Source organism: Littorina saxatilis, linkage group LG3 (genome assembly GCF_037325665.1).
Source record: "Littorina saxatilis isolate snail1 linkage group LG3, US_GU_Lsax_2.0, whole genome shotgun sequence".
In the NCBI taxonomy this organism is placed as follows: Eukaryota; Metazoa; Mollusca; class Gastropoda; order Littorinimorpha; family Littorinidae; genus Littorina; species Littorina saxatilis.
In genome coordinates this window covers 72212286-72217673 of record NC_090247.1, presented here as the reverse complement: position 1 = coordinate 72217673, position 5388 = coordinate 72212286, and positions in this window count along the sequence as shown.

Genomic DNA, 5388 nt, shown 5'->3' with positions numbered 1-5388 from the left:
CAAAACGCTGTCATCGAACTACTCTAAAACAAAAAGCGTTACTCTGTGAAATTGAACTTTTTTGGAGAGTTCTTGAAGTTTCTCTTCAATGAATATGACCCTCAAGCTGAAGCTCAAGTGATCTGGAGGAATAGAAAGTAGTGAAGGAGCTGTCAAATTCGTCCACTTGATTGATCCTGCTTTAAAAACTTCGATCTGAGTATTAAGGACGCTCGGTTGCTCCTGGTATTGTAGGATGAATGTGCTTGCCAAGTGTATCGATTTCGTGAATAAGTGATCATGGGATCTTACTTTATCCCGTTTCAGGGGAGAATGACGAACCCTGAACGTGAGTTTATGCTGTTCTACGCTTGGGTGTGAAAAAAATATCTTTAAAGTTGCCGTCACCGTTGTGGTTTCAGGTCAATTTGAGCTTTTTTTAAAAAGAAAAGAAAGAAAAAAGCCTAGAAACAGAGAGTGTTTTTGTTCCAAAAATCAAAAATCAATACAAGAATAGTTAGTTGTGGTTTCAGGACAATTGGAGGTGGGTTTTTTATACAAAAGAGAAAAAAAAGCCTAAAAACAGAGAGTGTTTTTGTTCCAAAAATCAAAAATCAAAACAAGAATAGTTAGTTTATGGAATGTTTAATCATTGAAAAAATTTAGCAATCACCATAACATCGGCGGGGATGTAGCTCAGTTGGTAGCGCGCTGGATTTGTATCCAGTTGGCCGCTGTCAGCGTGAGTTCGTCCCCACGTTCGGCGAGAGATTTATTTCTCAGAGTCAACTTTGTGTGCAGACTCTCCTCGGTGCCCGAACACCCCCCGTGTGTACACGCAAGCACAAGACCAAGTGCGCACGAAAAAGATCCTGTAATCCATGTCAGAGTTCGGTGGGTTATAGAAACACGAAAATACCCAGCATGCTTCCTCAAAAAGCGGCGTATGGCTGCCTAAATGGCGGGGTAAAAACGGTCATACACGTAAAAGCCGTGGGAGTTTCAGCCCATGAACGAACAAACAAACCATAACATCGATGTATCGATCGTTAAAGTTTGAGAAACAAAGGGACGTAAGCTCTCTAAGTACATACGACATGCCGGTGCAACAAGTGCACGTGATAATTATGTGGAACTAATATCCTTGCACCTGAGAGAATAACAAACATTGTCATGAACAAGCGACTTTCATCATCAAAAGTGGTCAAACAAGAAAGACAACAGACATGCCACGCTTTCGAGGCTGACGTCACTCTTTCTGCGTCATTCTTTTGTCATTTTGCTTCCTGCATCCTTTGAAGAATGCAAAAATCAACAACCAAAGCTAATAAGTATTCATCATTTTACCACAACCATTTGTCTTTCATGTAACTTTTTTACCTACTTTTTATGCAAAGATCAAAAGATCTATGTTCTAGTAAATGTTTCGTTTGGTGAATTTTCCATAAAACTAACCATTCTTGTTGAGGTTTTGTTATTCTTGTCTCAGGAACTTCCTTACTTCTTCTTTAGTTTAAGTTCTTTCAGCAAAACTTCACAATATGGATTGACATCCTTTTTGGGAGTGCACCAAAAGTTAATTTTATAAACAAAACGGTTTTCTTCAGCCAAATGTTGTTGAAAGCAGCCATGAGATTTTTCGGCCAACTAGCGGATTTCTTGATCTTTGTTTTAAGCTTCAGAGAAAGTTCTTGAGATTACCAGATTGCACGATTTTGTGCCACTTTTTCCACTCACACAATCAGAAGGTGGGGAAGGGGTAGGGGCATGTTAAGGCGTTTTTACAACATAATGCTCTCATCCCTGCATAATTATGCATTTTATCACTGACTGCAATGTCGCAAAATACGAACGTCATGTCGCAAAAAGAATGTGCGACAAGGCGGAGAGTTTTGATCACAACAATCAGATACACAAAACCAACTGCTTTGTGCTGTTCGAGTTGTCTGAGTAACAAGCTTCTTCTTCTTCTTCTGTGTTCGTGGGCTGAAACTCCCACGATTTTTACGTGTATGACCGTGTTTACCCCGCCATTTAGGCAGCCATACGCCGCGTTCGGAGGAAGCATGCTGGGTATTTTCGTGTTGATATAACCCACCGAACTCTGACATGGATTACAGGATCTTTTCCGTGCGCACTTGGTCTTGTGCTTGCGTGTACACACAAAGGGGGTTAAGGCACTAGCAGGTCTGCACATAAGTTGACCTGGGAGATCGGAAAAATCTCCACCTTAACCCACCAGGCGCGGCCGGGATTCGAACCTACGACCTTCCGCTTTGGAGGCCGGCGTCTTACCACCAAGCCACTGCGCCCGTCTAGTAACAAGCAATACTCGTATGTCGCTTGGAAAACAAAAAGACACGATTGTTCCTGGCAGTGGCATGTAAAGGTGTGTTTTACTCCATCGCCGTTTTCTTTCAGTTGTATCTATGCTTTTATCATAGACTCTTAGCAAATACAACAGACAACCACAGTATATAACACTTAATAATAATATTAATAACTGGACATTTTTAAGTGCTTAACCCATGGCTCTAGGCTCTTTACAAAAGAACATATATATATACAGAATAGAACAATTAAAAGTACAACCTACATAAAGCAAAGTAATCATACAGACACAAATCACCACATGTACTGTTCACACAATAATCATATATGCAATACACACTATATATATATATATACAAACATACACAGCTAACACTCTCAACAATCATAACAACTTTATGGGAGAGGAGTATGTGCAGAAATGGAATGAGGAAGACATTAGGCCAGGTTGGTGTAATATTCTGTGAAAAAGAAAGTGTTCAACTTCTGCCTCAATCCTCAAAAAAAAAATTTTATAGACATTTTAGTGTTCCAGATGTTACTAATTTGACCGACCAGCACTGATTCCAGGTGAGCTGCCATAAAAGCGGTCAGACCGAGAACATTTTTGTGTATGCCATCAATAAATACCAAGACATACTATAAAAATTAATGTCACAAGGATATCACAAGTGAATGAAATAAGTATGAGAGACTTCTGAGGATATACATATACATGAGAGTTCTTTGGAGGAATGACACTTTTGTCTTTTTAATGATAGAATGTTTTGGTTTGAGGTTGTTTTCTTTGCTGTTGTTAGTTGTTTTGTTTTGTTTTTTTGGTTTTTTTTCAAGGCGGTGAAGAGTAGTTGACAGTTATTCTAAATACTGGTCCCGGCCGTTTTCCCAGTACGGACACACTAGTATCATGGAAGCCTATTAGTTGTTTTCCTCAAATAGAAATGTTTCGTGAATGTGCCATCAGGTTGCTTGGCAGTTTAACAAGATTTGTCACACAACAGTTGGAAAAGCGACAGAGAGGCAAGATGGAATCGATAGTTTCAGCAAGAAGAACAATCATTTCTCCGCTGTTTTCTGGAGGGTCGATTGAATTCTGTGTGAGTTGAAATCAATTTGATTTGAATGGAAAACAAATGGAAAGCGACTTGCTTCCTCCTGTTTCGTGCCCAATTATTTCCCATTTATTTCGTTGTGAAGGACGGGAGAACTAAACCCATATCCCCTCTGTTCTAATTTTTTTCTTCTTTTGTTGTTGTTGTCTCTCTCCCGTTCCCCTTGTGTGTGTGTGTGTGTGTGTGTGTGTGTGTGTGTGTGTGTGTGTGTGGGTGTGTGTGTGTATGTGTGTGTGGGTGGGTGGGTGTGTGTGTGTGATTGTGTGGGGGTGGGTGGGGGGATGGTTGGGTGGGTGGGTGAGTAGGTGGGTGGGTGCGTGTGTGCGTGCGTGCGTTTGTGTGTGTGTGTGATTGTGTGCGCGCGTGCGTGCGTGCGTGCGTGCGTGCGTGTGTGCGTGCGTGAGTGTGTGTATGTGAGTGTGTGAAAGAAGCATGACAGAATTCAAACAGTTATAATAGTAGTGCCCAAAAACGCAAACAGAACAGACGTGTTCGACTTTTAAAGGTAGCATACGAATTTCCAAATACATAGATTTAAAGTAGCACAACATGAGTTTAGAACATGTGATTTAAACAATAAAATAGTTCAAATATAGGTTCAATATCAACGCCTTCCAGGAACAGAAAATTCCTTTGCCGTACGTACGAAATAAAAAGTATATAAAGCTAACACATAAGAACTAAAAGACTGCCAAACATGTACCATCTATTGACTTATTTCCAGTGTCAGTTACAAAATTAAATCATGAAAAAATTCCACTCTGCACAGAAGGCAGCCAGAAAGTTGATGTTGGTAAATGTCAAAGTAGAGGATGTTCTTATCCCATGAAAAAGTCCGGATAAATCTGTGACGGTGAGAATATTACTTTATACTGAAAGGATTGTTCCTTAAAAATAATTCTCTGCACGTTTTCACCCGAGGATACAAAATAATCAATTGACCTATTTTTGAGTCTGAAGATAGCTGTTGAAATTTGATGAAAGGAATACAGATCTCTCGTCATTTTCTTGTAATCTATCGGATTGTTTCTTTTTAATTGGCTGTGTATGTCTGTTTACATTGTTGTGGTTGCTTATACTATTCCGTGCCTATTCCGTTTGTGACAACTGTGTGGTAGAGTTTCACATGATGGGTTGTGTGTCCATGTGTTGATAATAACAACGCTTCTGAATGTATATGTCGTGCCGAATTCACGGAATTGCCGAATTCGCGGAATCGGCAACATTTTTGCCCATTTCGCGTAATCGGCAAAACGCTGCCCATTACGTGAAATCGGCAGAGTTTTGCCGAAAATGCGTAAAGGCTTTTCAGTAAAATAAAACTAGCCCATTTCGCAAAAGCGGCAGCCTGTCTGTTACTTTTTGTGTCACAAGAACATTGCATTAAACATTGTTTTACCTCCCTACTATGTTTTGTATGGTCTATGTTAGTCTGTGTCGAGCATGACTCCGGAAATGCACGAAAACTACATTGTTTGCAATAACTTGCCATAACTGATCGATTAGTGCAATATCTATCCATTCGAGTATCTCGTTGTCTAAGTGTGATGATATCTCAGGCATTTGAGAACTTTAAAACCAAAAAGTGGCTGCTGATTTCTCAAAATGGGCAAATTTTAGAAGCCTTTACGCGTTTTCGGCAAAACGCTGCCGATTTCGCGTAATGGGCAGCGTTTTGCCGATTACGGGAAATGGGCAAAAATGTTGCCGATTCCGCGAAGTCGGCAATTCCGTGAATTCGGCACGACATATACATACACATTTGTTAGTTCTATGCTTCGTTAGTTCGTTCATTTGTTTGCAGCTTTATTTCATATTAATTTGGTATTTTTCTCGGGTGCAACAGAAAGTACTAAAGAAACGTCCAGTCACTCAATAAGTGTCAGTTGAAAGTGCTCTCTCTCTCTCTCTCTCTCTCTCTCTCTCTCTCTCTCTCTCTCTCTCTCTCTCTCTCTTCTCTCTCTCT